This window comes from Numida meleagris, chromosome 2 (genome assembly GCF_002078875.1).
Source record: "Numida meleagris isolate 19003 breed g44 Domestic line chromosome 2, NumMel1.0, whole genome shotgun sequence".
NCBI lineage: Eukaryota > Metazoa > Chordata > Aves > Galliformes > Numididae > Numida > Numida meleagris.
Window position 1 is genome coordinate 124,090,064 of NC_034410.1, and position 27,201 is coordinate 124,117,264.

General features: G+C 38.4%; 1 long non-coding RNA gene across 3 annotated transcripts in view; it reads right to left on the reverse strand.

The window, feature by feature from the left end:
• LOC110393882 overlaps window positions 2,060-27,201 on the reverse strand; it is a 67,217-nt gene continuing 42,075 nt past the window's right edge. For all 3 annotated transcript variants that reach the window (XR_002435245.1, XR_002435244.1, XR_002435246.1), the window contains 4 exons: window positions 25,043-25,193; window positions 15,100-15,185; window positions 6,311-6,381; window positions 2,060-5,093 (listed from right to left, as the gene is read on the reverse strand). This is a non-coding gene — a long non-coding RNA (uncharacterized LOC110393882). The remainder of the gene's footprint in view (window positions 5,094-6,310; window positions 6,382-15,099; window positions 15,186-25,042; window positions 25,194-27,201) is intronic.

The following is a 27,201-nucleotide window of genomic DNA, read 5'->3' on the forward strand; positions in this document are numbered from 1 at the left end:
CCTGGAAAAATGTAGAAATAGTATCTACAAAAGTTTGAACATAGCAAACAAGGAGGACGATGAGGAAAAGTGCTGCAAAAGATGGGCACAGGCGCTTTCAGGGAAAAATATTGTAAGCATATCATCACAGAGCACCTTTGCCAGTTTATTCGTCCCATGGGTTCATTTCCCAAAGCGCAGGCATAATCCACTGTTACCGAACTCCGGTGACCCTTTTCGTATATTACCCTTGCACGCAGAGAACCAATACCCAGTTCTGACCAAACTGCTGCACAAAGCACATCAATATGATGAGCAGCAAAATGGCGTTTATTGGTAAAAGCTACAGAACTATATAGTATTTCTTATCTTTTTACTAGACTGTTCCAGAAGCTCACACGGGCTTCTGGCCAATCATATTAAATCTCCCACTTCTGACCTCTTACTTCCGAAAGGCCATATACGGGGTTGTTATACACCTTGTTATGAAAACAAAGAAGGACAGCCTCTCCTGTAGGCTAACCAACAGAGAGCAAATGGGGAAGGGCCTTCCGCGTTACAGCCCGAGTGCTCCGTTACACGCCTGATACAACAATCCACTACAAAATCTTTTAAGAAGCAGTTCCAATATCGCATTTCTGCTGTCTTATTGATGTGCCATATTGATATTTTCTTAGTCATAAGCATCATGAAATGTGATCAAGATCTGTAGTAACCTGTTTGTTGGCACTCTAATTTGCATAGTCTGTGTTTCAAGTCCAGTACTTTACAGAGAATTGCCCCGAAGGCATTTGACCATCACCAGTTGGTTCAGTTGTGCCTTTTATAGGCACAATCCCATATCAAAGCAAAATGAATCATCAGTCTACTGGGAGCTGCTAGCAATGTTTTCCTCCCTGAATGGGCAGTATTCACAACTTTCCCTTAAGTCAGCAGATAAGCCTCTTCCTTCGTAGCAATTTTCATGGAAATGGGATGGGTTGTTTTGTAGGACTTCCACTGTGCCTTCATTTGGTTGGGTTTAAAATCTGTTTTCAAACACAGCTTGTTAGGTCAACTACTCTAGACTACACCTAAATGAACATCTGAGTTTGTTCACGTTGTGCATCTCTGCAGTTACACATGTACACGCTGTCCCTGCTACAGCTGGTCTGAAGAACGGAAGGAGCTACAACATATCCCGAATCACATGACATCTGTATGATATGCAACACTGAACTTTAAATACAGTGTTCTTCAACAACAGTTTAAATATATCTCTAGGGTCCACTAGGGAAATGCTTAACATGCCTCCTAAACTTCCAGTAAAATGTATTTACGGACTCTAGGAAATAGACTTAAAGCCTTTCTTTGGCAATGTTCACCAGTGGCACTAGTAAAACTACTATACTGAGGCTTCTGTCCTGAGATTGTCAGCATTCTGGTTCTGCTTCTGTAGGATCAAAGGGAAAAGTAAAAATGCTGAGGAAATATTTACTGAGCAAAATCACTGCTGGAACACTGTTGTGCCTTCCTAGCCAGAGCCACTTCCAGATGGGTCATCTACTCCCTTCCTGATGGGGCATCCACTCCTGTCCACTGCAGGAGAGTCCTGCACAGGCATCTCCTCCACAGCCTCTGCCTCAAAGAAATTCCATGTACTCCACAAGCAGCCTGAATTCCACTCTGTGCCCAGAGGTGAATTTCCTTTAAAAAAACTACCCAATCAAGCCAGAGCTCCTGTGTAAATGATTTGATCAGCAATCTTTCTTTGAAACAACTGTATAAAAGCATTATTTTTATAATAAAACCAATCTATCTGAAGTTGATGGTAGGTACACAGAACAACTTTGTTTGCAGAAAAAGATCAGCTGTATTGGTATTGGGGAGGATGCCAAGGAAAGCTCTCTTTTACTGTCTTTTAAGTATTCATAGGCTACACTTAGTTTTAATATGAGCTAAGGGGTTAGAAATGCTTAGAATAATCCAAATATTCTAAAGCTGGTGAGTATCACTGCTCACATTGAACACTATGCTATCTAGATTGCCTCAATGTCCTTTATAATTTATATATAATTCAGTACAACACATCCAACATTAATAAAAGCACAGAGAGAGTAAAAATCCATTTATTATTAAAACAAGCACTAAGCAACTCATACAAAGATAGATGGCCCAAAAATGAGGAGGCATATTTCAATCTGAGATATAAGTAAGGCAAAATAAACCACATATTTGCAAGACATACCTATAGGTATGGACACTACAGTGCTGTAGAAAACAGAAATAACTTCAGGCTGGATTTTGATCCCCTTGGAGTAAATCGGATGTAATTTCAGTGAATGCAGGATATTCATGAATGAAAAAGCTCAAAATATAACCTCAATGCTAATATTGTTGTGTTTGTGCCTTTTAGAAAACCAAGGATGAAAAATTTGATGAGAGGTAGAAGCTTTTAGCTTTAAAAAATATTGACATGGTCCCATTAGGAATTATTGTACTGATAAGAGAACCATTGTATTTACTGCGATATTTACCAGGTATTTCTATGTACACTGAACAGAAGTTTATCCAGTTTATCTAAGCAACAGAAAAATTTCTCATTATATGTGAGTATCTTTCATGTAAATGAAAAGGTCTAACTGAAATGAAGCCAACAGACAAGCTGCAAACTATGGCACTTGTGGGCAACATGGATCGATACGCCACAAATCAGGAAAGCTGCTTCAGTCACACACATACGCACACTGGATTTTGTCTATGAGTCATAATTATGGGAAATTAGATCTTCTAAGAACATCATGTTCATAAATTTGACAGTAGGAATAGCATGCTTTTTAATGTAACTGATTCAGAAAGCAAGTTACAAGACAACCTACGTGATGGTGATAACCACGCATCATTCTCAGACCACGTATCACCCAGGGAGCTACACACAAACATTAACTTAGCAATCCTTCCCGTATTTTACGGAGCAAGAAAACTGCTCATGCAAAGTAAAAGGAGAGGTCTGTAGCTTCTGTGACATGTGGTGTGGCATTGGTGAAACGAGCAGCATGTCACATCCAAGAAGACAGTTTGTGATAAGCTTTTCTCTCCACTGAAAAACGGGCCATGTGTCAGAAAATGCTTCGCCATAAATGCAACATGTCAGTAACCGTTTGGTCATCCATACGAGCATTAGCAGACTATCAGTCACATGAATATATAAATGTTAATATTTTATGTCTGTAACAGTCGTAATTAGAAAATGAGAAATATTTGCATGTATATGTTTATATTTCTCTTTCATATTCTTCTTGGAAGATGGTGTACTCTATATTTCTAGAGTTGTTGTTTTGCATTGCATAAAGTGAATGAGGAGTATGAGAGAGAAGTGTATCCTTAGAGACTTGTAGCATATATGGTCATAGTTACTGTATGGTTTAAAAACTAACTATATTGATCTAAGTTCCTTAAGTGGTGGTAATGGGACTGTGTCAATTTAAAAGAAATATATTTTCCATTATAGTAGATGCTAGGGTTTGGTATGCCCTTGTCTTCAGAATCACTATATGGAATCTCAGTGAGGCATTTCCAGAACAAGTCAGTAAATGCCACAGTTGCAACTAAAACTGAAACTGGTAGCTAAGATTAAGACAAGCTGATTTGCTAATAAAATTTCAAAATTATGGCAACTTTTCTGGAAGTCAAACTGCCTAACTCCCTAACACATTCGGCAGCAATGGGTCCATGCTTTTCTTGGTTTCAAAAATAAACCAGACTAGAGAAAGACTGACCACATTTTCAAAGGATCAAAACAAATCCTTTATAACCATAAGCTCAGTAATATGCCAAAGCTGAAGCAGAACAGGGTAAAGCCAGAATTTTACAGCTCCCTGCAGCTGCTTTGACATACCGACTTCTTCACGTTGCTTGTGGTTATCAAAGGCATCAGAAATATCATCCACACTGCATATTCCAAAAGGTACTTTGCAAGAACTAAAGGATGACACGGAGCCAATATTTTCCCAATTATTAGAAGTATACATGAAAGGATTCTTAATACTCACAACTTCATACATTAGTTTGATGATAAAAATGATTTTATAACTGGAAATATGTATTTTTTTACAATACCCTCCTAACAGGTAGAACAAGTTGATATCACAACCAGCAGGAAGAGTACAATTAAAATACAACTTTGACTTTATATTAATAATAGAGCAACACACTAATTAAACCCAACATCGATTGAACTTTCTATTTACACTAGTTCAGACAGCACAGGAGGCAAAGAACTGTGTTTCAGAGGCATATGCGAATGTTAGAGCTTCTGTCATCCAGGTGCCATTTCTGACAGAACACATGTGTGCTGAACAGTTGGCAAAAGAATGAAAAAGATTACTGGAGATATACGGGCACACAGAATCTGGGATGACATAAAATTAAGTCCATATAGGAGGTGACAGACTGCTTCTAAAAAGATAATTTTTTCCTACAATTTCTTCCATCTTTGTGTGCGCATTTGTGCATACACATTTAAAAGAAAGATAAAAAGGGAGACAAAGAATGAGGAGGGGTTGATATACTTTAAATACAAATCAATAAAAGATTTTTGTTGTATGGTATTTCCACTTTCTTTTGGGAAAAGAAAAAGAACCTAATTTGGCTATTAGGAAGCTTTGATTCCTAAATTTAGTCAAGGCAGATTCTTCTCCTGTGAAGTCAGCATCAATACCCAAGATAATAATAGCACCTGTCTTTTGACATCAAAGTTCTCTGCCTGAGAAAATATAATGTAAACAATAAACTTCCCACATTGTACTGCAGCTCCTGGCTTTGGCATTAACCAAATATGCTTGCCGGGCATGAGTGTTCTTTTATTTTGGAGATCTGGAATGTAGAAGTGATGTATTGCAAAACTTACAAATTTGAACTGCAAGAAATGGCATTGTTTACTGTCTCACAGTGAAGGGACTGTGTTCCTACGTAGTCTTGTTCAAGCTGAAGAAATCTTGTTGATAGATTCATTGCATCTGCTAGTTTTCATCTGGATCCAGATCAAGGTCAACTTCATTGGAAACGTTAAGATAAAAGAAAGCATAGAAAGCCAACAAAAATACCAATATAGCTGCAAGGACAAGGGCAACTTCCTGTAGAAATAACAGAAAAAAATTAAAACAGAAACTGTTAGAAACAGTATCATAATTTAAGATAAACCAAGAGTAAGTGTTATTTCCCTTCTATACTGCACGGCAAAATAACATCAGACTTTGTATAATGATTTCTTCCTGATTACCATTTCAGAGTGTTATAAAATCCATTTTTCTTAGTAAACATTTCTGTGAGTTTGATATACCGCCAGAAATAAGATATTTGGTTTAAAGATCTTTGGTCTGACCTAGAAATGGGAGCTTTGTGTCCTTTTATTATTCCATCCCTTCCTTTTTAAAAGAAAACACAGAATTCATGAACCACAGTTTTGAACACAAATTTAAGTTACAAATTTACACTGTGAATTTTGATGTTTTCTAGCAATATGTTACTGCTTTTTGCCAACAAATTTGTAATTTTTTAATGAAGCAAACACAGTATGTTGGAAGTCAATGAAAATTGCTACCTCTACCTCCCAACCTCCTGGCATGCATCACAGTATGGATCTACGAAATCCTTCAGACTTGGATGAAACTTTTCTTCCTTCCCCTCTGCAATAAGGCAAAAAGCACAATTTGCACTTGTACTTGCCTCTCTTCCCATAAAATATTACAACTTGCTGCATCTTCCTTAATTAACATAAAAACGTCTTCCAAAGTATACATCATTTATAGCAGCTTTCAGAATCAGAAAAATGTTTTTGTACTAAACATCATACTCATTATGTGAATGCCTATCATCATATTCTAACTTAAGGCTGGACTCAGTTAAAACTTCAACTTTATATCTCAGATATAACAAATTAGAGTGCGATCATCCTCTTTATAAAACTATTTCCAAAGCTGCAGTGCGTCACATTTTTAAGTTTTTATTTTCCAGGAAAGCATCACACACTCCTTATACCATTGACTTTCATTTTGTTAGACAATAAAAGCAGAAATATAAATTTGGGAAAGATCCTTATGTTTCTTCAGGTCAGTTTGCCCACCTCCACAAACCACCTTCCTTCTTCAAAAAGAAGCAATAATCCTCCCTCAAAATCTTGGCTTCATGCTGACCTACAAATCATCTGCATCAGAACAACACACCCATATACTTAAAAGGAGAGGAGAAAAACAGTTCAGTGCATTTATAGCAAGTAACTTGAATTGGTACAGAAAATGGTGCGTCAGCCTTACTCTGCCAGTGGGACTGAAGGGAGATGGCTGTAGCTCACCTAGACTATCAGACAAGCTTTTCAGTCACAGCAGAGCATCCGACCCTGTTCGGTGTAAGATTCCTTGTGTCCTAAACAAGGTGTCAAAAAGAAGTCACATGAATACTCTCTAAAAATGCCTTAGACTATGAGTAGTGTATAGATGATGGCTCTATACACAGGTCAGGTGTAGAGACCTACACCACCACCGGATGGATCCCTCCAGGATCTCCCAGTTTGCGGTTGGTTGCTTTGTGACTGACTTTGCATATCTACTGCCATGAAGGAGTTAAAAGTGTGTGAGTTTCACTTTTTAAAGTCTAGCCCATTATCTGGCATTCTTCTGGAGAACAGCATTTCATTTGCATTTACATAAATGCATTATATAGTTTATCAGAATGTTGGATCAATAATTCAACATATGCCATCTAATAAACTTTGAAATACTGCTGCTTTGGTGTATGCTCTATAGGAGTCTTTGCTCTATAGAAATCTTTGCTTTACATTTTATGTGGATGATTAATTGATGTGCACTTTGAATTTATTTTACATTAAAATTGTTCCTGTAAATTTGCTGAAGCTGTTTGCTGAGGATTTCTACTACATTTTCCTCTTAGAGGTATACCATCCTCTGAGCCTCACCCTCCTGTTTTTATATGATTTGATTAAAAAAATGCATCTAATTCACTAATATATTAAAGAAAGTGATTTTGCTTTGTTGCAGTTGCAACACGTCAGTATCTCACAAAAGGGCACGGCAGCATCAGACAGGTTTCATTTATTTCCTTGTATCCACAGCTGTGCTCCCAGACCCATCTGGCCACACAGCTACTAATCTTAAGAGGATGTAATAAACAAGTGACATACAACTGCAAGCTCCATCTGCTCAGCAGAGTGGACAACAAAATCGAGCAATGCAGGCACCGTTCACACTTGACACAGAGAGCAAATTCATTCCAGTATTAAAAAGTTTTTCCCTCATTTGGATGCCACACTTGCCATGCTTTCTGTTTTACAGTAAGCCCTCCGCCCCTCTCCCTTCTGTCCTCTCTCCAATATGAAATTCTGTGGTAGCAGGAGCAAAATTCTGGGAATGTCTACATTAAAGATTTGTTTTCTGGGAAGTGGAACAGGGACAATTTTGATTTTATTCTCAGTATCTGCTTTAATGGGAGCAGTTCTTTATTTCCTCTCTGCCTAAGTTTTGCAGTGAATAATGCCGAGAGAACATTACTTTCCTTACACAGGCATTAGGAAGGAGGTCCCTGGATCAGTATTTATTAACCCTGGGAATGACATGCCTTATTGAAATTCCTAGTATGAGAACTATGCAAGCACCTCAATTCTCAGTTACTGAAGAAGGCCGAGAAACAAAAATCCAAAATAAATAGTCCAACAAAGGACGCCTGGCTCTCAGCTAGGGATATGCAGTCTCAAGAATTGTATCCAGTTTATGAACTTTTAAAACATAAATTTTGCAATGTAAGTAGCAAATGAGATGCTACACCACTATACTGTATTTGCAACAACAGTACATATTGTCATTCTAATTTGTTTTATGCTTATCAGGCTTTGCTATTTGTATTTTAAGCCATGCATAGAAATGAAACGTTAAAATACTCCCCGCTCAGCATATATAGTTCCCTTTCTCTTCCACTTTATGGATCATCCCTATCATCACTCTGCAAAATCCATTTACTCAGAGGATTTCAGCATGAATAATTAACCAATACAGAAAAAGTCCAATAGAAATAAACTTAAAATGATCACAGGGCTTTTTCTCCCTCTTTTTTTTTTCTTTCATAAGAATGTTACAAAATAACATCCCTGCCTTCAAATTCCAAACTATGGTCAAAGAAGCCTGTAAAAGGAACACAATTTTCTACTATATTCTCTAATACTTTGAATAATTTCTGCAGAATCCTACTGATTTCAGCTTAGTCAACTTTGTCAGAAACTTTTTCCATGAAGGATACACATGCCATTATGGCATACCATAGATTTAATTCTCCTATCATTTTTTGTCAGTTTTATGTCTCTCATGCCAAAATGCTCAGATAACGTCCTCAGATTCACTCTGATGGAATAAGTTGCAGAGATTAAAAAGGGTTTGAAAAAATGGAGGGCCAAATGAGGAAAAAACTGTTGGCTATGGCAACGCAAATCTGGACGCCATGTATGAGAGAATCATATATCACAAGTAAAGAATAGTACCACGCTCAAGAAATTTTGGATTTTTTACACCTTAACTTACATTCTATTGTCCTCCAAAGAGAAGTGTACCTGTTTTAACTGACACCATCTTAAAATCAGGAGAAAGATTACCACAAATTTCTCTCTTTGAAATGCTTAACTATCCCAAGTAATTTCTGAAAAGGGATATGAAGAAAAGCACTCGGACCAAGGATACTTATCTTTATAGAAGTAAAACAAAGGTACATGGATTTGAAGATAAATCCTGTTATACCACATATTATTTCTAAGTGGAAGAATTTATCTGGGCATTCACTGTAACTATCTTTTACAATTTTAAAAGTAATAACTAAAAATGATTTTTTACATCCTTAATGCAGGACATTCTACATCTAAGACAAGGTAACATAAATGTACTAACTTTTATCAGTAATTTTGATCATTAGAATTTTCAGATGGGACAAAGACCATTATGGCCTCAAATAATGAAGAAAAGGTACTATTACAAAGTCACCTAAAACATTTGGCTATATGATCACAAAGCAGCAGAACTGATTTTAACACAGCTAAACACAAGACAGTATATAAAGTTATTGAAGATCTAGGCAGTACATATAAAGTGAAGGATTCTGCCTTGAAAACCTATGACACGAAAATGGTCTTTTGATTTAAGGGGTAACCACTCCCTCAGTGCAATCTCTAGATGTGGAAAGGGGGACTTCCAGTAGGGAGATGACTGGTATTTATTTTATTACAGAGAAGAATGAGAGGTGGCTTGGTTACAACATATAACTATATATTCCATATACCTGTATTTAAGCAAGATGCTTCACAGAGTGAGGTCCTTCTACCTTGTTTATAAGAACCTCTCAAGGTCCAGCTGAGGTTAGATAAACTCACTCTTGAAATAAGATGCTGTTTCCTAGGAACAAGAATGACTGAACATTTGAGCTACCCCTCTGGGAGAATATTGGACTTCCATGGCTGTACATCTTTTATGGTAAGATTTCTCAATAAAATAAAATAGGATGAAATATATATATATTACTTAGCAATTGGGAAGAATACTTCCACTTGGGTGAGTGCAAAAGGAGGTCCTGACTGCTAGTCTTGGGAGCTGATCGCTTTCCTCCTTCAGGGTCATGGGATGACTGTGATTGCTGACGTGGTCAGTGCTGTATTTTGAACTTCTGGAGTACTAGACTGTTCAAAATAATTATAGTTCATGCTTCTGTGCTTCAGACTTTTCTATACAGGATCAATCACTTTTTCTTCTCTTCCAAGAAATCTGGAGTTGTTGGAGACGGTCCAGAGGAGGGCCACAAAGTTGATCAGAGGGCTGGAGCACTTCAGTATTTAAAAGGGGATTATAAAAAGGAGGGGAATCAACTTTTTACAAGGGTAGATAGTGATAAGACAAGGAGGAATGGTTTTAAGCTCAAGGAGGGAAAGTTTAGATTGGATGTCAGGGGGAATTTCTTTACAGAAAGAGTGGTGAGGTGCTGGAACAGGCTGCCCAGAGAGGCTGTGGATGCTCTGTCCCTGAAGGTGTTCAAGACCAGGCTGGATGGGGCCCTGAACAGCCTGGTCTAGTACCAGATCTGGAGGTTGGTGGCCCTGTCTGTGGCCGGGAGTTGGAACTTGATGATTCTTGGGGTTCCTTCCAATCCAAGCCATTCTGTTATTCTATGATTTCCCTTTAATTGTACTGATTTCATTCCTGAGATATGAAGTTTTGCTGTTTTTCATTTCAGTTATCCTTTGAAGTGTTAGAGATTGATCATAACTGAGGCCAAAGCCAGAGAAAGATAGACCACTGCTCCGAGACAGTACAGAAAATCCTTCTAAGCTTCTGCCTGGTGCATCTTGTTCACATGCTGGAAGCCACCATGATTACTATGCTTAAGTGTACAGGTCAGGCCAGGGTCAGATGGGAGTAATCTGATTTTGTTTTTCACTTTGTGCGTTTTTTTCTCTCCGTCCCTTCCATTTCAAGGTCAGGGATAAAAGTCTGACTGCTGGGATCACTGGGAATATCACATTTTGTTCACTGGTGGCACATTAAGCTGCCCTGCTCTTTATGTGAGGCATATAAACTGGTTTGGAGACACAGTACGTTGGCCATACAAAAGTGCTTGGATTTCCTTGAAGGTATCTGGATGAAATTTTATGATCTGTAGCACATAGGAGCCAGATCAAATGATCTAATAGTCCCTTGTGCCCTTAATTTCTGCAAAGCTATGAAACTGTATTCCCAACATATCTTGGCAAATGTAGTCCACTAACTTAGCAGATTATGAACAGCATGAAATCAGAGAACACCCTTTGCCAAAATACACTAGGAATGTTTTGTTATCTGTTCATACATAACTTGTTCCAGATGAGATAAACTCTTAATAGTGAGCTAGCTAGATAAACAATAGATTAAGCAGATATGCAAAAGAATGACAGACAGTAAGCTCACACTTTGCTAGGAAGCATTTTTTCCTTAGCTCAATCAATGTACTGCATTGCTAATAATTCTCTATGGAGTGCTATTCTGCAGTTGATTATGTCTTTGCAAGTGGGTGTAAAGCACTACTGTTCAGATTTGTGTCTGCCTTTCACCAAGAGAGAAAACTTCATCATTTATCCCATGGACCACTGATTCATTCTTGCAGCCTGTGAAAACAATTCCCCCTCAAGACTTCCCATTACTAGCAGCCTCTGCCTACAAAACCCCAGCTCTTTGGGGCTGAACTTGCACGTTCCTCAAACCATTTTCTCCTTGCCACCCTCCTGCTGGCACCTCTTCCTTTACTCACAAAAAGCAGAGTTAGCAATGACAAAGTAGAGCCCTTGCTGCTTCGCTTGGGTAGCATGATCAGGTGGGCTTCCATCAGCATGAGCTCGGGGACTACAAAACACACACACAGAGAAGGCCTAGAGGCTTCCTTTTTGGTACTGCTACAAAGAATTTTGCCTTCTGCAAACACCAGGAGACATCCAGCATACTGCTTTCCCTCAGAGTTGTTTCTTGAGACAGAGGTCCTGCTTTTCCAAGAGACACCATATATTTGGAACCGTCTGCAATTAGTGTCATACGTATAAACAGAGCCAGCACGATAGCTCTGTTACACTATTCAATTTTTAAACATGTTTAAAGAGCAAATATTATACACTGAATGCTAGCATGGTCACCTTGCTTGAACTAACTTTGGATAGTTATTAGTGCTTTGCTACTTCTCTGACATTATCAACATGTATAAAATCTCTCATTGGGGAAATTAAAAAGTACTAAATGGCAGTGACTGAAAGAAACTTTGTTACTTTAAACCTTGCATTAAAATGACAAGGCAATCAAAGTTTGACAAGACAAGCTAATTAGTATGCCAGCGATGAAATGTGAAGGATCTCCAGGGGATTGGTTCTCAAAAGTTTTATGTCATTTCTAGGGACTTTTTAAAGCAAATGTTGTCAGCTCTTACGGTGAAATACACAACAGCTGAATTTCATTATCTTGATAAATACTGAGGACTACATCCCTTCTCTGTTTTCCAATCCTCTTCTCTTTTTTCCCTAAATACTCGTGTTTACAGTTAGTTAGTGATTGTTTTCCCCATGAATTGAACCCTAGTAGAAAACAGTGCTAGAGGTATCAATGCTGTAAATGTTGTAAGTGGAATTTTCAAAGACTTGTAAAAATATCCCTCTTTCCTAGAGAGCTTCTACTTCTACATATCATACGACGAAGTTATATTTCCTCTACAGTAATTTAAAAAGCAACTTAGCTTTTTCTAAGAGAATGTTAATATATTTTGAAGTGCTGCATACTGCATCATGTACCAAATGTGGATAAACAAATAAAAGGTGAATACACAAATGTACATGTTTTTTCAAACATTTAACAAGAACCTTGGACATTTCTACTTAAAGTGCTGCCTACTTATTACATCGCACTGTAATTGTATCACTTTTCTTTCCTCAAGACAGACAGAAGTTAATCAACTGTCACAGAATCAGAGTCTGCATCATATAAAAGTACGAAATCCTCACCCTTAAGAAGGTGAACCATGCTGTTTAGCAGCATCAGAAAACTTTGCTAACGTGAAGCGACAGCTGTGACAGTATCTTCCCAAATGAAGAGCGCAGGCACACTCAAAGCTTGGAGTATTAGGAAACAAACAAAGTAACACGCATTTAGCCTCAAAATAGTTTTGCAAATGTATATAATGTAATGAGACCTCAAAACTTCTGCTGCTTCTGCTTGTCGTAGGCATAAGGAATGGTTTAACACCAAGGAGATTTCAAGAAATTCCCATTTCCAAATTTATCCAGATGACAAAATAGCAGTATTTGGGATAGGTGTGGAGGATGAAAATATCTGCCGTAAGATTGCTTTTGGGCAGAGAGAGGAACTCAAGGGTGGATGGAGCAAAGCCAACCCTGTCTGAGAGAGAGGCTCAGCGTGGGATGGTGCTCCACAGGGGCATAGAAGCCACATCACCAAGCAGCCTCTCCCAGCTGGAGGGATAAAGCAAGCTGAAGAGTTGTCACTGAGAAACGGAAAGAGGTGTGAGTTTACCTCATTGCTGTGCTGAGCACTGTAGGTTCTGTAAGTGGAAGGGCAGAGTTTTATTCTACAGGGATTGTCATCCTGGTGAAAGTACTGTAACATTTAGTAAGTCTAAGGTTGTTTGCATTAAGCAGGCTCAGTGAGAAGGATGCACAGAAAGGCCTTGCCTTCCTTCCCCATAAGCACATCCCCAGAGGGAAAGGTGCCCACCTTACCTTTCCTTTTGCTTAAGCTCTGTCAGCTTTTCTCAGCAATTAGGAAGCAAGGCAAATGACTGTGATCTGTTTGAAGATGATCAGAGTCATATTTCAAGGCCTAGGTGTGCAAGACATCATCTTAAATAATCTTTTTTCTTCCTCTCTTTCTTTCTCCCTTTCTCCCTTTCTCCCTTTCTGTCTTTCTTTCTCTCTTTCTTTTCCATCTTTCCTGCCTTTCGCAGAGGCAGAATTGCAAACCTAAGACGTTTCAACTGGGATAACCCCAAGAACACAACACCCCAAATCATGGTGAGCATGTTTGCACATTGATGGCAAAAGTCATTCTTAACTGCAACAAAGCTGGCATTCTACTAAAATATGCAGGAACACATTTGTACAGAATAAACAATTCTTGTTCTCCTTATTCACTAATGTTTGAGTTTCGCTGTACATATGATTACACATACGCTTTTCCATTCTCCCTCTTTTTTCAAGTAAGAATTAAGAACAAAGGAAATAAACATGTTTTGAGGGACTAAGGCTCCTATTTTTCTCACTTGTGTGACATATGAATAAAAAACTTGTACATTTCTAAAGAACTAAGCTGTACAGTAAAAGTCTCCAAGTAGAACATCACTTTTAAAAGGTCATTGCATTGAAAGTGAAATGAAAAGAAAAAGCAAAATTTAATAAGGGAAGGAAAAAACATCAAACATAAAAGGTTAATAATCTATCCTTTAAACAAAAAAGGCAATCTACTTTTTCTCATTAAAACCTGACACACAGCACTAACTGAGGAGATTATGTTGTGAAAACATACTGCATCGCACGGTAATGCTTGATCGAGATCAGCAATCAGGAGCAAAAAGAAAGCACTGTTTCGTGATTATAATAGCAAATTCTGGAAGACAACCAAATACATCATCTGGCAGCTCAACAGCTGTTACAGCTTGGTAGTAATACCTTGGCATTTGCTATAAGCTATAACTTGAAAAAACTGATTTCTCATCTGCCAGATACAAGAAAATGTCCTCCTTTTAAAATTTCTGAAGTTCCTTTCACTAGAATATCCAGGTATCTGATCTTTTTTAATAATTATTTTACACTTTTTTTATCCTTGCAGCTAAGTTAATTGTACATCACCTTGATTAAAAAAAAAAGTTGGATGGAAAAATATCAAATGCAACTTAAATAAACAATGTATGTTCATCAAAATTCCATTTTGATCATTCAGGATAGTAGCTAGCATAGAGTATTCCTAATTGTCCTCTTTGTTCACATTCACACTCATGATCAATTGGCTATTGTTATACCTTATAACTTCCCCAAAAAAGAGACATTTCCAAAAAAAGCTCAGTATCTCTCCAGGTGCTTTGTTCTTACTTAAGCCTACTGTTTTCCAAGTCAGAGGCAGTACACATGGATGTAGACTAAAATAATAATGCTGTGAATTTACAACGCTTATCAAATCCTGTCTTTAAATTACTCCTGGGTATAGGGTAGGAAGAGGAAGAAAGAAGATATTTACTGTCACTTTTATAACAATATGAACTAGTTAAAGCATTTGTTTTGTGTGTACAGTGGTTCCCCGAAAAGATCAATTTTCTAAGTGCACAATATTTTGACATTAAAGTAAATATGCATCATAACAAGAACATGGACTATTTTAGTGTTTCAATTATTCTAGTTATTTCAGGGTTAAGTAAAAGCAATCCATCATAAATATTTTAGATTCTGGCATTCCACTTAGATTTTGAAGTGTCATAAACAATATCTCTCAGAAATCAATATTCATGCAGCACATCTATGGGGAAAAGAAACAACATATACACAAAGGTAGAATAAGCTATCAAAGAGAATTCTACCTTCACGCCTAGTGCAGTTTTCTTGGCCTCTGCTTTTAATCTTGTTGCTCTTAACATTGGTCTGGTTTTCTTATAATCTTGCTTTCCTAGAGCAGAAAAACACATTTATTGAAAATGATGCCAAAAAAGATAAAGAATGTCAGCAATTATCTCAGTTTGAAAGTCAGCTCTAACATTTTGAAAACATCTCACAGTTCAGCACTTTAAACAGAAGCTGTTTTACAGGACAGGCGCCCAATCAGAAGAACAATGTTCCTAAACTCAGATGATGATAGCAACAAGCAAGAGCTGATAAATCAGTGTAGAACCTATTGCTTCAGAAAGACATCCAAATACACGTACTGACAGCCATCCGCTAGTACAATGCTTATAAAATTCTTTAGTAAGCATCAGACAGATTAAAGGAGGATGACGTTTTACCCCCCACTTTTCAATCAAAGAAAAATTTTCATTGTAATTTTTGTTGGTTAGCCATCTCTAATGCATTTATAAATGTGTAATACATGACATTATGGTGAGTGTAAATGTTTCATCATTCTGAACTGGAACATTATTTGTGAGCAGCAGAACTCGAAGAGATGCAGGTCAATCCAAGTAAGCATTAATAAAACCACCGTTTCACACCATCTGTTTATAGAAACATGTTACACAGAAACTTCTAGAAGTGTCTTAGATGTGCTTTTAAAAAATTATGAGAACCACCTCTTGCAACCACTATATCGTGCAGCCAAGTGCTTCAGGACTGAGTCCATATGAACTGAGTTCAGAGGAGGACATGAGAGTACTTAGGAATGGTATAAATCATTTATCTCAATTTAATAATAAAGCATAAAATACTCGATACCTCTCAGGGATATTTTTGCTATTTAAAGGACATGCTACCGCTGTATTGCACACTATTAACCATAGCCTCTCTATGCTGCAAGAAGTCAAGGTATGATACAGTCAGAAAAGGAGGAAAAGAAAAAGAGAAATCTGTGAAGAAACTGCTCAGAGGGGTAGAACCCTAGCACAACTCTTTACTTTCTTCCCCCCAGTGCATGCCTGAATTTTGTACTTTTTGTCTATTTTCGAACTTAATCTACAATGCTTAAAGAAGAAATCCATCAATATCTTTTTTCACTACTGGTTTTATGTCTAGGTTTCAACATAGTCACATTCAAATCATTTGACCTTTTGTCTAGAGCTGTGCCCAGTACTTCTGTGCATGTAACAGTCCCATTTAATCAGCCAGATGGGGGTCTTGCATTCATAAACAACAGAGCAATCTTCAGACTGAGATATTACAGTGCAGTGGTGAAATTCTGCAACATCAGTTGAAAAAGAAAGATCTTCTCCAGTGATACCCCAGATTCACACTTCTATCTTTGTGCATACTTTCATCTCTCTGCTCTTATTCAATGCAGAGCTCCTCTCCGTGTAGCATATGCTGTTTGCTCTCATGGTCTAATCTCTCCTCAACCCTAGGGATTATATACTGTGAAGGTCTCTGTATTATCCATTGGTCAGATATTATTCATGAAAGACCTGAAATAACTTAGAAAATGCTCACTGACAAAAGGAAAAATAACTGAAACCATTTGGAAAAAAAGCATATATCCAAGGAGCCTTCTTAGAAGATGGAGTGAAGAAAAGATGACAAAATGACTGTTTGTTTCTGATGTTCCAATATATTCATCCAGTCAACATATCTCGTTTACAAGAGGGGATGACTGCAGCGTTATTCTTCAGAAATGAATGATATCTGGTAATAGGATGCATCACAGAGTTGAGTGCTGTAATATTCCAAATAGTTATGGAGAGAATTGCAGTAACAACCAAAACAGCTAAGTCATGAGATGAAGCCAGACTGAAAGAGAATGTGTTTCCTCCCCCTAAAGTACTGCAGATGTACTTTTGCAATGAAATAGTTAAAGAGCTGTCGGAATTTCCATTATAAGTGGCAGAGTTTATAACTCATAAAAATTCACTCCAGGGTGAAATTTGGCATTAGATATACCCCAGCCGTGATTTTTTGTTGTTGTTTTTTTGTTTGTTTGGAGCCAACTTTCAATAAAATTATACAGCTGTTCTTACTTATGAACAAACTATAGAAATGTATCCATCTGAGATGTTTTAAGTACGACAAATACCTTCGTTTAGAAGTACAAAGCTGACAAGGACTAGGTTCAATTTCAGTTCTCATAATTCACATTTGCTGTTCTCCCATCTGGGGTAAATAAAGCAGGACGGTCAGAGGTTTCCCTTCCAGTGATGCAACGGCATTAGGTAATGAAAACTAGAAAGCTTTGCAAGGCCCATTAGGAACGAGAAAAAATAGTGAGATGCTGTCCCCCATCTACCTTTCATCTCATTGCCCATTCTCCCTCCTCTTCTCCAAGGACTAACTGTGAAGGTTACTAGAGCAGAGATAAATACTGCACAGGAGACAGTCTCCCAAAGAAATTAATCAGGAGTACCAAGCCAATTTCTAGCAAAAAGTAAGCTTACTGGTGTTACTTCCCTCAGCTTCAAAGCACTCTGGTACTGTCTATCATAGAATCATAGAATGGCCTGGGTTGAAAAGGACCTCAAAGATCATTGAGGTTCAACCCCCCTGCTGAGTGCAGGGTCGCCATCCACTAGACCAGGCTGCCCAGAGCAATGTCCAGCCTTGGACTATTCCAGTCTATTCCAGTTATGGTTAAGACTGGATTCTACTTATCCAGAGAATACTTCCAGATTTATATTAAATCTGATATGAACAACTACCCCATCCTTTATAACAAATAGGCTATTTAAATAATGACTCCAGAGCTGATCCTTCTCCAAATCAATGTACCTGTCATTAATTTACCATTCTTCTTTCCAAATGCAAAAGCCAGAGAAAAAAAATATGGGAGAGAAACAGTCTGAGTCTACCAAGTGCAAAAGTTTAAAAAGGGCATCTGTGGAGTCCCTCATAATGAAAACCAGATTTAGCAATTGCACTAAAGAACTCTTAAAACATATGAACTTTCTGAGGCCTTGGGAAAGACATCTGCAATACAGGACTATAAAGAACTCTGAAATGCAAAGCCCCTACCACGTGAACACTGATCATTACCACCTGGAATACAAGCAGAAATAACTAATACTAGCTCCCTATGTTCCTTCTGAGCCTTCAAATTCAACCAGTTGGAATATGTATATTCACACTTCCAATTTCTTATAGTTTTATCTCACTTATCGCACACGCTTTGTACATTTATCTGTCAGAGTCATCAGCTAAAGCTGTTTCTTCTTCCTGGGAAGTGACCGTCAAAGCCAGTTAAGATGGACTCAGCAAACAAAGCTCCATTTGTGTGCTCTACCCAATGTCTGTTCAAGACAGACACTGAGTTTTCCTGGGGGAACACAGGAAGTCAAGAAAAGAAGCCAGAAACATAGAACTGGAAAATTTCCAGGCCAAATCCTACTCTGTGTATTACCTAAGCAAAATCCTTTCCTTTTTTCGCTTATTCTCATTGCCATTATCATCAATTCTTCATCTCTTCTGTCAAAGTCGAGTGCCAGCTTTCCTTTCTTTTTTTGTAACTACCTCACTTTTATTTATTTATTTTTTTTACAAACTCAACACTTCTTTCTTTACAACTTTTCCAAATTCCATCATTTTCTTTCCATTTTTAAGGCCAAAGAACAAGTCCATGATAAGGAAAATATTCTAACTACCTACAGCCATGTCCTCCCTTGATTGCCTTGCCTCTGGCCAGTTCCTTCAAAGACCAGCTGCAAAGACCACCCATCTTTTTATTTCAGTGCTTGAGGTTGCCTTATCCCTTCAGAAGCTCTCCAGAGCTCATCCTTTATCCCATCCCTTTATCCCATCCTTGTTCACGCAGGTTTTTTTCTACTGTTTTGGTTGCAATGGGACTTCAGTGCCTGCTGAAGGGAGCTGCTCCTATTCACAACCCTGTTTTGAAAACTTCCCAGGAGTGGAAACGAAAATTCTTCTATTAGCAGTACAATTAGTAAAGCACGAAGATAAGAGTGAAAGATAGGGACTTTTTCAACTACTAAACTGCTGTATTGTGAAAAATATTGTTATCTCCCACAGAGCGTTAGGGATTCATACAATATGCAGCGTAAAGTTGTTTCTCTTCAAGAAATTAGAATTAAAAACCTATGGATTTCCGAAGAATTTACCTCCATTCACAATGGAGAATGATATTCTATGTATCTTCTATTCGATAATTTTAATAACAGATTAGAGATGATCTGATCTGGTATGTTCCGTATTCTTTTAAACTAAGCCTAAAATGGTATCACAATTAATGTAAAACTTAAACTAAATAACAACTATGAGCTAGACAAGTTCATCAAGTTCTGGGTGACCTTTTCTATTTACTCTACAGAAATAAGGTGACATTACCAGGTAGTATGCATGACACTGTGTTTGCATACATAACAAGCTCCATAACACAAGTAACCAATAATGCAACATGATGAACACTGTATTTTGAGAAAACTGACTACATCTAAGATTTTGTTTAAAGATGCTGCCATTTACCATAAAATCTGAACCTGTATCATAACTTTAAAAAAAAATTTAGACTCCTGACCTTTGTAGATGTCTATTCTGTCATTCTAACAATAGCTTATTACTGGATTTGAATAACTGACGAAAGACTGCCTCTCTGTTTTCCAGTTCATCAGAATTAAGCAGAAACAGGACTGCATCTTTGGCCTTTGTTGATACTGTTGTCCAAGCTTATTATCATATGAATATCTGGTTATTGTTTTATAAATGTTCACATTTCAGGAGCTCGCTGCTTTCTTTTCTCTCAGTAGACTTTACAATATCCACCTTCATTATCATCATGCGACAGCACTGCTCTTCGCCTGCATTTTCTACTTTAAAAATTAATGCACTGCTATTTTCTGAATACTGTACTGTGTAAGCTGCTTATGAGTACATTATGCTATCAAGCGAGCACATGCAGAAAAGCTTCCTAAACTGTTATTCTTTCAATGAAAATACAGCTGGTTCTGCTTCAAAGGCACTTCTTTTCACCTGCAAATGGACTTGCTCCTACACTTATTCCTCAATTCATTGTCTTTTATTTGTGTCTGCAAATCTTTAATTGCCTTTAATTAGAAAAAAGTAAATTCAGTGCTTTAATCTTGCAAATACATTCAATCATAATTCTGTCTGGGATGAATACCAAGTTCTATTCACTGACTGATCTTTATAACAAAGGTATATAAATTTATTGTCCATTTATATAGACCACACCAATTAAGCCACAATGGAAAAACAAATAGATAAGAGTCAAAATATTTGAAACGAGAAATGTGCAATCTAAATTTAATTACTCAGATGAATTATTTGAAGATGAGTTATTTACAGCATGCCAAAAAACCTGACAGATAGTAAAATTTGCTAATCAACATTACAGATTTAAAATTCCTTTCAACACTTTCAGCATAATTTGTAGCAACCAACAAACTACTGTCTTGAATCTTTCTGTGTTAGTTATAATCAAGACATTAGTAAGACTTCTTTCCACATAGTAGCAATCCATTTCATATGTTAAAGTATTGTTTGAAGCACAATAAAACCACAACTCCTGGGTAAATTTTTGTTACTGGTAGTAGAAAATTAAAATACATTAATGTAACTCATGTTGAAACCCAGACTAAAATGTATAAATACCTAATTAGAAACTAGAGACAGACTGGGACAAGCTTAGCTGGCATACTGGTAGTGTGAAATTGTACACCTTGTTAAGCAGAAATTAATGTTCTTATTATTATTAATTTGAATTATTGAAGGTTCCAGGAACCACCCCAATTAAATCCTACTGAGCAAGTACAGAAGAAAATGGTCCTCTGGACTTTTTAGGGTTTCTATAGTCTGACTTTGAGCAGCCCCTTGATTTCCACACTGTAACAAGTAGAAGGGAGAAGGTGGTCTTCTAGCAGGGGCAAGGATGCAAGACAGAGGAATGCCCAGTCACACTGTTCTCCACAATCTACAAGACACACGTTACAGTCATGAGATTTTTAGGAGCTTGCTTGCTGTAAGTGTCTTTGCATCCCATAGAGAGACTTCTACAAAGAGTGAGTGGCAGCCATGTAAGACAACCAAAATTGCCCTTTGGCAGTACCTATTTTACTGTTGTCAACAACAGAGAGATGATCTCTCTGTTGGGTTCAGCACCCAAATCATGAGCTTTGGTTTAGCCCCTAAAGTTAGGAGTAATGAATCAAGTCCAAAGAGACTACATCTAAAGGAAAAGAAGAGAAATAGAAATAGTTTCCTACATGTTTTTATTTGGATTCTCGAGACATTTCCAGACAATGGTCAAATTACTTTTGAAGCATTAGGTAGCATTAGTAGTATTAGCTTAGGTATGACTAGTACCATACAGATCCACAAAGGAACTGCAAGTTTAGCTGGTGGTTCCTAGTGAATTCCACCTATGATCAGCTATGCCACAGCAGTTCCCACGCCATTTAGCTATGGCTGTAATACAGAGACACTGTTGTGCTGATGTACCATAATTATTGCAGTGCTTTATCAGAACTTTTCTTGTGTACCAACTATGTTCCCTGGAGTTTCAAGCTACTTCAGTTATCACAGGATAATTTAGGTTAGAAAGGATTTCTGGAGGTCATCTGGTCCAACACTCCACTCACAACAAAGCCAGCTCGAAAATAGATCCAGCTTGAAAGTTAGTTCTGGTTGCTCAAGCCTTCATCAAGCTAAATTTTGATATTTCCCAAGGTGGAGATTCCAAAACCCCTCTGAGTAACCTTTTCCAACATTCTACCATCCTCATGGTAAGAACAGTTTTCTCCTCCCTAATTAGAATTTCCATGTTCTACCTTGTGTGTGTTGTGTCTTGTCCTGCCATCATGCACCTCTGAGAAAGGTTAGACTTCACCTTATATGAACACATGCCAGCAGTGTACCCTTGCTGCTAAGAAGGCTAACAGTAATCTGGGCTGCATTAGGCAAAGTATAAGTAGCAGGTCAAGGGTGATGATTCTCTCCCTGTATTTGGAACTGGTGAGGCCACACCTGGAGTGCTGTGTCCAATTCTGGGCTCTCTAATACAAGAGAGACCTGAACATACTGAATACAGTCCAACAGAGAGCTATGAAGATGTTTAAGGGCCTGGAACATCTCTCCTGAGAGGAGAGGCTGAGAGAGCTGGACATGCTCAGCCTAGAGAATGGTACTTTCAGGGGGATCTCATTCACAAATACCTGAGGGAAGGGTGCAGACAGGACAGAGCCAGACTCTTTTCAATGGTGCCCAGTGCCAGGGCAGGTGACAATACGCATAAACTGGAACACAGAAGGTTCCAGTGAGCACCGGGCAGCTCTGCTGTGCTGTGCAGATGCCAGAGAACTGGCACAGGTTTCCCAGAGAGGCTGTGGAATCACCTCCTTGGAGATCTTCAGAATCTGGCTGCATGTGAGTCTGGGCCTTCTGCTCTGGATGTCCCTGCTGGAGTACGCGTTGGGCCACATGGACCTGAGAGCCCTGCCAGCCTCAGCCACTCTGAAATTCTGTGAAACAGAAACTAATGGAATTCAAGGGGCAGTAAAAACAGCATGTCAATTAACTCAAAATTTCAAGTTAGTTTGTACTTTCAACAGTTCTATAATTTTACAATGGTCTACTTTTTAATGGGAGAGAATAAAATTTATTTTTTTCCAACACACTCTGGAACTCCTGAAAACTGGACTCTGTCTCATACACCATAGCAGAATTTTTCTTTACATGCCTTTACTAATGTCAGGAAGTTAGGTGTTGGGCATGCGGAAAGAAGTGTTTTCTTAAGCACTTTGTTACATCACACAGCTCCATAGAGGAACCAGCTGCACCCATATTCTAAGATATGCATACCAAAGTGTATGTTTAAATCTCTTTGAGAGATCTTAAACCAGTAACTGCACATTCATTGAGTAACAGAATTCAGTGAAACTCTAATCATACCTGACATCGACATTTTAAATATGCATGCATCATCTACAACGTTACAACTTGACAACTGGAAATAACTATCGGTCTAGGATGTTAAAGAAACCTCAGAAAACAAAATTTGAAAAAAAATTCTGGCCTACCCTCAGTTAAAATCAGAGAGCACATCAATTATCAGTAGTAATGGTCAGGGTAATCTACCTTTGAGAATTGGTGCAAGAACTCTAGTACACAAGTGTGAAAAAAAGACTAAGCCCTCAAGAATTTACTATTGCTTTTTGTGCTCTTAATATCACACGGGCATATCCAAGGGCCATTCTTTTCCAGAGAAGCAGAAGACAGGCTTTCTTGTTTTTAATTGCTGTGATTACAAATGGAGGTTTTGGAGTCTTAGGTTAACAGAAACACTTTGTTATGTTTTAAGCATACTCAAGAACATGTCTGTAATCATAAAAAGCATGAAAACCCCCCACAGTCACTCTCTTTTTTATTCAGGTTTAATGGCAGCTCAAATCACTGACCATTTTTCAATCTTGAGAGACAGAACAGCTTGACACTAATAATACATTTGTAAAGGACACATCATCATTTAACACAACATTAAGTGCTCAGGGACAACTTTTTACTGTAGACACAATGTGCTCTGAGCTCAGGGTTGACATTTAATGCTACAAAGATAATCCAACCAGTCATTCATGAGGGGTAAATTAATTTTCAAGCAACTATATTTCAGCTCTAAGCCAAGAAGAAAGATGCATTAAAATGAATAAGTTTCTTCTACACTGCCTGCAAGATTAAAAAAAAACAACAAAATATAAAGCATCCTTAAGTATACCAAAATACAACCATTTAATTATTGCTATCTTTCCTTGATTCCAGAGCTCAAGTCCGGTAATATTTGTTAAATATAATATTCTAACAGGAAACAAAATCCTTCAGAAAATCCCTCAGAATTTTCTGAGTTGCTGTGAAAAAGCAGTATTTCATTAAAGAAACATTTTTCATTTAAAATCTCTACTAGATCTAGGTTGATTGTAACAGACAGTTAAAAGTATTTAAATTAGCACCTTTTCTGAGACTTGTCTTAAGGAATCTTTCAAAAGATATATAAACAATAAAGAAAAGCACTTCAGAAAACAGGTTGTCAATAATGAAAAAAAGCATATTTTAAATCAGTTAATGCAGTCATGAAATTTCATTATTTTCAACACCTGTGGAACACAATTACTTGCAAGATCATAATAAAAATATGAATAACAGTAAAAATATTCATGCTTACTAGACATTCAACTTCAAAATTAAATAATCTTCTTAAAACTTTTGCTCAAGCCCAACATATGCATACCAGTAGACATTAAAAAGTAATAGCTCCATCTAAAAAGGAGTATCATAAACGATGACAGTTCTTCAATTAACCTTTCCAAGAATCTCTTTAACATTTTGTACTCAAACAGATAACTACAAAAACATTAAATACCTTTCTTAAAAAAAATTAATGGAATTAATTTGAAACTGATCACAGGGTGAGTGTTCCATTTCTTTTCTTCTCCACCTACATAATATATACATGCATGAATGTGCACATGTAGTTTTGAGCAATTTTTTGTTACTTTGCTATGTAGCAACTACCAACATTTCCACTTTCATATAAACAACCATGTTTTAATATAAATTCTGAAACTGAGGAAATAAAACACAAGTTTGACTGCATAGTAGTGAAGTACATTAATGTAAGTACAAGCTATGCTTTTAACAAACATTTGATTACACTTGGAAATTATTTGATTTTTTTTTTGGACTATGGGAACTATCATACTCTTTCTTGGATGATAAAAGGTGTGAAAAAGGCAGCTCGGTGCATGGCAAAAGGGCCGTACAGCTCACAAAGAGCCTTTCTGCCTTTTTGAGACAGGCTGAACCCAGCTCCAACTTGGCTTAGGCTGATTTTATTAACTTTGCTGGCTGCAAACAGAGGAAAATGTTATATACCTTGAAATAAGTGGAAACAGATGCATGGACTTTTGGTCAAAGCTTTCTAGGCAGACAGACAGAGCAGACAGAGCATGCAGCATGGTCATTCCAGAACTGCACAAGGTCTGTATCTGTTCTTCTGCTCTTCGGAATCTCCATCTAAAAAAATCTAAACAGAGGAAGATCTACAAGTAGATGTGTAGCAAAGGTGAGAGAGAGTGTCATTATCATCACAGATACTGACAATACCTGGAAGACTATCTAAAAATCATGTTTGACACAGACACTGTAACTACAGAATCACAGAAGAGCAGGTCTGGAAGGGACTTTGAGAAGTTACCTTGTTCGTCCTCTTGCCCTAAGGGAGGATGAAGTTTACGTACGTAATTCTTGATGGATGTTTGTCTATGCAGTTCTTAACAGTACTAAAAAAAGGAGACTGTACAGTCTCCCTAGCATTCCCTAGCTTCACAAGCTTTATCATTAAAGCTTTCTTCAGGTCCAATGTCTAACTTAAATGTCCCTTAATGAACTGTTAGAGCATTACTTTTTGTCATATCCACCATAAACTCTGAAGACAGTTCATTTTACCACCTGCTTCGTTGCATAAGGCTTTTGCAGATTTAATGATTGCCATTGTATCTCTCAAGTCTTCTGCTCTAAAGATTGAAAAACACCAGTTCCTCGGTTCTCTCTGGGTCCCAATTGCTCTCCTCTGGAGTTCTCATCTGGTCTTTGTGCAAAACTGATAGATTCACCTAGGATGGGACCAACCCTGGATAAATGTACAGTCTGTGGGACAAGAGGCTGGAGAGCAGCCCCACAGAAAGGTACTGGGGGTCCTGTTTGTTGAACATGAGTCAGCAGACAGAAGGGCCAACCATGCCAGGCCCAGCAATGCCAGCAGGTGAGGGGAGGGGTTGCCCAGCTGTGCTCTGCACTGTGTGGCCTCACCTCGAGTGCTGGGTGCGGGTTTGGGTGCCACAATGTAAGAAGGATGTAAGAGAGCATCCAAAGGAAGGCAACAGAGATGAGGAAAGGTCTGGAGGACAAGATGTACAAGTAGCACTGAGGCCCCTTAGTTTGTGCAGCCCAGAGCAGAGAAGCTGAGGGGAGAACTCATGGCGGACACAGCTAGGGTAAAAATGACGACCCTGGGAACTACCAACCTGTGAGTCTCACCTCTCTACCAGGGAAGATCATGGAACAGATCCTCCTGGAAGCTATGCTAAGGCACATGGAAGGCAGGGAGCAGATACAGGAAAACCAGCATGGCTTCAACAAGGGCAAATCCTGCTTGACCAACCTTGTGGCCTTTCATGATGGTGTCACTGCATCAGTGGACTAGGGAAGAGCCACTGATGTCATCTGTCTTGACTTCAGTAAGGCCTTTGGCATGGTACCCCACAACATCCTTCTCTCCAAATTGGAAAGATATCGATTTGGTGGGTGGACTGTTCAATGGATGAAGAATTGGCTGCAGGATCGAGTCCAAAGAGTGGTGGTCAATGGTTCAATGTCTGGATGAAGATCAGTAACGAGTGGTGTTCCCCAGCGCTCAGTGCTGGGGCTGATACTCTTTAACATCTTCATCAATGACATTGACAGTGGGGCTGAGTGCACCCTCAGCAAGTTAGCTGATAACACCAAGCTGCGGGGTGCAGTTGACACACCAGAGGGACAGGATGCCATCCAGAGGGACTTAGAGAGGCTTGAGCAGTGGGCCCAGGTGAACCTCATGAAGTTCAACAAATCCAAGAACAAGGTCTTGCACCTGGGTCAAGACAACCCCCATTACCAATACAAAATGGGGGATGAAAGGACTGAGAATAGCCCTGCCAAAAAACGGGGGTAATGGTGGATGGCAAGCTGGACGCAAGCCAGCAATGTGCCCTCACAGCCCAGAAGGCCAGCCCTACCCTAGGCTGCATCAAAAGATGTGTGACCAGCAAGCTGAGAGAGGTGATCCTGCCCCTCTACTCTGTGATGGTGAGGCCTCACCTGGAGTACTGCGTCCAGATGTGGAGTCCTCAATACAAGGAGAGATATGGACCTATTGGAGCACGTTCAGAGGAGGGCCACAAAAATGATCCATGGAATGGAACACCTCCTCTGTGAGGACAGGCTGAGAGAGCTGAGGCTGTTCAGCCTCGAGAAGAGAAGGCTGTGAGGTGAGC